Raw genomic sequence first — 7,500 nt, 5'->3', positions numbered from 1 at the left:
TGCCGGGCTTAATAGTCGGCGTGCGGGGGTGACTTTGCGAAGGCTAGCAGTGGGCAGAACCGGTTTATGATTTGCCCCCGTCGTCAGATTGACAAAGAGTCTGGTTATTCAGTTGGCCTAATTTTGGAAATTGGTTAATGAGTTGTCACTTCAACTTTTGGCCGCGGTTGGCTGCAATGAGTCTTGCCGGGCTTAATAGTCGGCGTGGGGGTGAATTTGCGAAGGTGGCCGTGTTTGTATGCATGTTTGCCGGCGTGTTTAGGAAGGTTGGGTGGGTGGGTGGTTGTGTGGGCGCCGTGGTCTGAGGGCACATCCTGTGGGATGTGGGAGGCGGGGGAAGGAGAGCGCCCTTGGTGCGTGTGTCTAGGCGATGCATTGCGGAAGGATGGGCGGGTGGGGCCGGGCGTGTGGGTTCCCGACTTATCGGTGAACCATTTGCTACTGCGGGGCCAAAGCAAAAGGGAAAGCATAAGGGCGCAGGCTGCCCTCTGCGGGACAGGTCCGGCCCTGACGCCGGTTTACGATTTCTCCGGTAAAGCACCTGTCGGGTGGCGACCGGAGGGTCTTTGCAGGGCCTGGATCTCCGAGCCCGTGGGACAGGCGGGAAAGGGTGGCGGCAGCCGGTTGAAGTCCCGACCCTGGGCAGCCTCCCGGTCCTACCTCCATAACTTCGGCGAGGAGGGTCCGATCCCCGCGCGGTCGACGGCAGGCGGTAGGGCTCGGAGGGGCGCGGCCTGGTCCGCGAGTGCCCCGGCGCCGCCCCTCTGCCCGTCCGAGGGACAGTAGGAAATGGCCATACCGCTTTCCGGCCGATTGCCGCCGGACGTCCGGCCGCATTCGCTCGGTCTGCGCGGCCGGCGGTAGCCGGGGGCGAGGGGCATCGGGCGGTGGCGGAACCAGGCCGGCCCGACCGCTGGGGGCCGCCCGGGCGACGTTTGAATCTGTCGGGTCGGACCGCCGAATCCCGCGGGATTTCGGGATCGAATCTGCGGGTGGAATCGGCACCTCGTCCCGCTGTCCGGTTCCCCCCGGTCGACTGCAACGGGTTTCCGAGGCCCGTCGGTCAGGCGCGGTTCGCTCCGCAATCCGCCGGCCGATCGGCACCGGGCGGGGCTCTACGGAAAGAGGGGACCCTCCCGCGTCGAGTGCCGGCGCACCGACCCCGCAGGCTGACCGGGAAGGTGAAGACTCACCCCGCTGAATGCCCGGCCCCGGGTACCCTCCGGCTCCGGGGCCATAACTTCGGGGAGGGAGGTCCGATCCCCGCGCGGTCGACGGCAGGCGGTAGGGCTCGGAGGGGCGCGGCCTGGTCCGCGAGTGCCCCGGCGCCGCCCCTCTGCCCGTCCGAGGGACAGTAGGAAATGGCCATACCGCTTTCCGGCCGATTGCCGCCGGACGTCCGGCCGCATTCGCTCGGTCTGCGCGGCCGGCGGTAGCCGGGGGCGAGGGGCATCGGGCGGTGGCGGAACCAGGCCGGCCCGACCGCTGGGGGCCGCCCGGGCGACGTTTGAATCTGTCGGGTCGGACCGCCGAATCCCGCGGGATTTCGGGATCGAATCTGCGGGTGGAATCGGCACCTCGTCCCGCTGTCCGGTTCCCCCCCGTCGACTGCAACGGGTTTCCGAGGCCCGTCGGTCAGGCGCGGTTCGCTCCGCAATCCGCCGGCCGATCGGCACCGGGCGGGGCTCTACGGAAAGAGGGGACCCTCCGGCGTCGAGTGCCGGCGCACCGACCCCGCAGGCTGACCGGGAAGGTGAAGACTCACCCCGCTGAATGCCCGGCCCCGGGCACCCTCCGGCGCCGGGGCCATAACTTCGGGGAGGGAGGTCCGAGCTCCGCGCGGTCGACGGCAGGTGAAAGGGGCCGGTGCGCCGCGGAAGGCGACAGCAGTCCCGTCAGGCTGCACCTCTGCTCGGGCGAACGGCGTCAGGAAAAGGGGAGAGCACTTCCCCACCGATAGCTCCGGAACGCCCGGACCCATTGGCCCGCGGCACCGGTGGCTGCTAGAGGGCCTCCGGCGCCGTCAGCCGGGGTACGTCCCAGGCCGGCCGGACGGCGGGCAGCCGGAGGCAACGGCCTGGAACGGAGCCAGACTTGAGTCGTTCCGTGCCGTGGGCAAAAAGGCAGGGCTGCGGGTCAGCGCAGTTTGGCAAACCTAGCCGCAAGTGCGGGAAGGGCGGAGGAGCACACGGACGCCGCCTTCCCAAACTGAGCCCAAAGTGCCCAGGCATGCCCCCTTGATCTCGCCTAATCAGTGAGCCCAAAATAATTTCAGAGTGTGGAAACCTTATCCAAAAAGGTCGAAAAGAACGGCCAGAGATCAAGTCCGAAAGGGGAAATCAGTAACAAGCAAGCAGAGTAATCATTAACCAAAAAGCGCAAAATTATGTTAAAAGTGTGAAATCATTAACCAAAAACTCGAAAATAATGTCCAGAGACCAAGTCCGAAAGGGCAAATGGTTAACCAGTAAGCAGAGTAATCATTAACCAAAAATCGCAAAAGTAAGTAAAAAGTATGAAATCATTAACCAAAAATCGCAAAAGTAAGTAAAAAGTGTGAAATCATTAACCAAAAACTCGAAAATAATGTGCAGAGACTAAGTCCGAAAGGGCAAATGGTTAACCAGTAAGCAGAGTCATCATTAACCAAAAATCGCAAAAGTAAGTAAAAAGTGTGAAATCATTAACCAAAAATCGCAAAAGTAAGTAAAAAGTGTGAAATCATTAACCAAAAACTCGAAAATAATCTCCAGAGACTAAGTCCGAAAGGGCAAATGGTTAACCAGTAAGCAGAGTAATCATTAACCAAAAATCGCAAAAGTAAGTAAAAAGTGTGAAATCATTAACCAAAAATCGCAAAAGTAAGTAAAAAGTGTGAAATCATTAACCAAAAACTCGAAAATAATGTCCAGAGACTAAGTCCAAAAGGGCAAATGGTTAACCAGTAAGCAGAGTAATCATTAACCAAAAAGCGCAAAAATATGTTAAAAGTGTGAAATCATTAACCAAAAACTCGAAAATAATGTGCAGAGACTAAGTCCGAAAGGGCAAATGGTTAACCAGTAAGCAGAGTAATCATTAACCAAAAATCGCAAAAGTAAGTAAAAAGTGTGAAATCATTAACCAAAAACTCGAAAATAATCTCCAGAGACTAAGTCCGAAAGGGCAAATGGTTAACCAGTAAGCAGAGTAATCATTAACCAAAAATCGCAAAAGTAAGTAAAAAGTGTGAAATCATTAACCAAAAACTCGAAAATAATGTCCAGAGACCAAGTCCGAAAGGGCAAATGGTTAACCAGTAAGCAGAGTAATCATTAACCAAAAATCGCAAAAGTAAGTAAAAAGTGTGAAATCATTAACCAAAAATCGCAAAAGTAAGTAAAAAGTGTGAAATCATTAACCAAAAACTCGAAAATAATCTCCAGAGACTAAGTCCGAAAGGGCAAATGGTTAACCAGTAAGCAGAGTAATCATTAACCAAAAATCGCAAAAGTAAGTAAAAAGTGTGAAATCATTAACCAAAAATCGCAAAAGTAAGTAAAAAGTGTGAAATCATTAACCAAAAAGTCGAAAATAATCTCCAGAGACTAAGTCCAAAAGGGCAAATGGTTAACCAGTAAGCAGAGTAATCATTAACCAAAAATCGCAAAAGTAAGTAAAAAGTGTGAAATCATTAACCAAAAACTCGAAAATAATCTCCAGAGACTAAGTCCGAAAGGGCAAATGGTTAACCAGTAAGCAGAGTAATCATTAACCAAAAGGCGCAAAAGTAAGTAAAAAGTATGAAATCAGTAACCAAAAAGCGCAAAAATATGTTAAAAGTGTGAAATCATTAACCAAAAAGTCGAAAATAATCTCCAGAGACTAAGTCCGAAAGGGCAAATGGTTAACCAGTAAGCAGAGTAATCATTAACCAAAAATCGCAAAAATATGTTAAAAGTGTGAAATCATTAACCAAAAACTCGAAAATAATGTGCAGAGACTAAGTCCGAAAGGGCAAATGGTTAACCAGTAAGCAGAGTAATCATTAACCAAAAAGGGCAAAAGTAAGTAAAAAGTATGAAATCATTAACCAAAAAGCACAAAATTAAGTTAAAAGTGTGAAATCATTAACCAAAAAGTCGAAAATAATGTCCAGAGACCAAGTCCGAAAGGGCAAATGGTTAACCAGTAAGCAGAGTAATCATGAACCAAAAATCGCAAAAGTAAGTAAAAAGTATGAAATCATTAACCAAAAAGGGCAAAAGTAAGTAAAAAGTATGAAATCATTAACCAAAAATCGCAAAAGTAAGTAAAAAGTATGAAATCATTAACCAAAAATCGCAAAAGTAAGTAAAAAGTATGAAATCATTAACCAAAAAGCACAAAATTAAGTTAAAAGTGTGAAATCATTAACCAAAATGTCGAAAACAATGTCCAGAGACTAAGTCCGAAAGGGCAAATGGTTAACCAGTAAGCAGAGTAATCATTAACCAAAAATCGCAAAAGTAAGTAAAAAGTGTGAAATCATTAACCAAAAACCCGAAAATAATGTCCAGAGACTAAGTCCGAAAGGGCAAATGGTTAACCAGTAAGCAGAGTAATCATTAACCAAAAATCGCAAAAGTAAGTAAAAAGTGTGAAATCATTAACCAAAAACTCGAAAATAATGTCCAGAGACTAAGTCCGAAAGGGCAAATGGTTAACCAGTAAGCAGAGTAATCATTAACCAAAAGGCGCAAAAGTAAGTAAAAAGTATGAAATCAGTAACCAAAAAGCGCAAAAATATGTTAAAAGTGTGAAATCATTAACCAAAAACTCGAAAATAATGTGCAGAGACTAAGTCCGAAAGGGCAAATAATTAACCAGTAAGCAGAGTAATCATTAACCAAAAAGCGCAAAAATATGTTAAAAGTGTGAAATCATTAACCAAAAACTCGAAAATAATGTCCAGAGACTAAGTTCGAAAGGGCAAATGGTTAACCAGTAAGCAGAGTAATCATTAACCAAAAATCGCAAAAGTAAGTAAAAAGTGTGAAATCATTAACCAAAAAGCACAAAATTAAGTTAAAAGTGTGAAATCATTAACCAAAAAGTCGAAAATAATCTCCAGAGACTAAGTCCGAAAGGGCAAATGGTTAACCAGTAAGCAGAGTAATCATTAACCAAAAAGCGCAAAAATATGTTAAAAGTGTGAAATCATTAACCAAAAACTCGAAAATAATGTGCAGAGACTAAGTCCGAAAGGGCAAATAATTAACCAGTAAGCAGAGTAATCATTAACCAAAAAGCGCAAAAATATGTAAAAAGTGTGAAATCAGTAACCAAAAAGCGCAAAAGTAAGTAAAAAGTGTGAAATCATTAACCAAAAACTCGAAAATAATCTCCAGAGACTAAGTCCGAAAGGGCAAATGGTTAACCAGTAAGCAGAGTAATCATTAACCAAAAAGCGCAAAAATATGTTAAAAGTGTGAAATCATTAACCAAAAACTCGAAAATAATGTGCAGAGACTAAGTCCGAAAGGGCAAATAATTAACCAGTAAGCAGAGTAATCATTAACCAAAAAGCGCAAAAATATGTAAAAAGTGTGAAATCAGTAACCAAAAAGCGCAAAAGTAAGTAAAAAGTGTGAAATCATTAACCAAAAACTCGAAAATAATCTCCAGAGACTAAGTCCGAAAGGGCAAATGGTTAACCAGTAAGCAGAGTAATCATTAACCAAAAAGCGCAAAAATATGTTAAAAGTGTGAAATCATTAACCAAAAACTCGAAAATAATGTCCAGAGACTAAGTCCGAAAGGGCAAATGGTTAACCAGTAAGCAGAGTAATCATTAACCAAAAATCGCAAAAGTAAGTAAAAAGTGTGAAATCATTAACCAAAAAGCACAAAATTAAGTTAAAAGTGTGAAATCATTAACCAAAAAGTCGAAAATAATCTCCAGAGACTAAGTCCGAAAGGGCAAATGGTTAACCAGTAAGCAGAGTAATCATTAACCAAAAAGCGCAAAAATATGTTAAAAGTGTGAAATCATTAACCAAAAATCGCAAAAGTAAGTAAAAAGTGTGAAATCATTAACCAAAAAGTCGAAAATAATGTCCAGAGACTAAGTCCGAAAGGGCAAATGGTTAACCAGTAAGCAGAGTAATCATTAACCAAAAAGCGCAAAAATATGTTAAAAGTGTGAAATCATTAACCAAAAACTCGAAAATAATGTCCAGAGACTAAGTCCGAAAGGGCAAATGGTTAACCAGTAAGCAGAGTAATCATTAACCAAAAAGGGCAAAAGTAAGTAAAAAGTATGAAATCATTAACCAAAAAGTCGAAAATAATGCCCAGAGACTAAGTCCGAAAGGGCAAATGGTTAACCAGAAAATCCGTCGAATAATGTCCAGAGACTAAGTCCGAAAGGGCAAATGGTTAACCAGTGGAAGGGCGATCAAGCGGAAAAATTTGCCCCGGTTACCCGGGATGGAGTTCCAGAGGTCCGGCCAGAGTTGTCAAATTCGTCCCGCTGATCGGACGCTTGTCATTCGGGTGGCTGGGGGTTGGCGGGGTATCTGCACAGTAGTAGGAGGTGGCAAGTCGGGACTTGGACGTTTATTCCAAGAGTCCACCCGAGCCTCCAGGTCTGCAGAGACCGACCCTAGCTGCCGCCCAACCGACTTTTAAGCCTTTTTCGGATGGGGATTTTTTCCCATTTTCGTCCATTTTTCGGGTTTTCTGTCGGGCTTAATAGGCGGCAGCCTGACCCCCGGCCGAGGCGGGGGGCGCACTCTCCCTTGCGTAAGGGTCCGGATTTGCCCCGGAAAGTGCCCCCGACGGCCTCCCGACCCGGGTGCCTGCAGGGCGGGGGAAAGGGTAGTCCCAGCCGCAGGAAATCATTAACCAAAAGACTTAGCCGTCGGGGCAGAGGCTAAGACCCGGGCTGGTGAAATCATTAACCAAAAGGAATGCACCCTTTTCCGAAAGTGCAGGCCGAAATAAGGCGAGCCTTGGGCCGGGAAGGCCAAAACCCCCAACTCATGGAAGTGTATGGGGTCGGACTCGGCGACTTTCCCGGGCCCCGAGTTGACCTTTCCCCACGGGGGCGGTCAAGTTGCTCCCGCCAAGAGGGCACGTTGCATTTGCTGCCGCTCTAGTCCCCGGGCTAGTTAATCAGTTGCCGTCGGAAGTCCCGATGCCGAAATGAAAAATGGCCGTTGCGGCGATTTGGCGCCTCATTTTCGGAAGGACTACCGGCAGGCAACCCGCCGAATTGACACTTGCGATTCGGGTGGCTGGGGGTTGGCGGGGTACCCGGAGATTTTCGGGAACTCGATTTTCAGAACTTTTGCTGGCAGCGGTTGCACTTGCAAAGTGGCCGAAGAAGTGCTCCCTCAAGGAAGGACCTTCTTTTGAAATAAAAGACCTTCCGAAGAGTGCCTGGAAGTCATTTATGAGCATTTAAGGGTAAATCTGGCGGACTTTCCATGCTCTGTTGCCGGCTCTGAAATATCGCACAGTTGGGTCTAGGCCGGT

This window comes from Heterodontus francisci, unplaced genomic scaffold, assembly GCF_036365525.1.
Source record: "Heterodontus francisci isolate sHetFra1 unplaced genomic scaffold, sHetFra1.hap1 HAP1_SCAFFOLD_542, whole genome shotgun sequence".
Lineage (NCBI taxonomy): Eukaryota > Metazoa > Chordata > Chondrichthyes > Heterodontiformes > Heterodontidae > Heterodontus > Heterodontus francisci.
The sequence above is the reverse complement of the archived record's forward strand: the minus strand, read 5'-3'. Positions refer to the sequence as shown.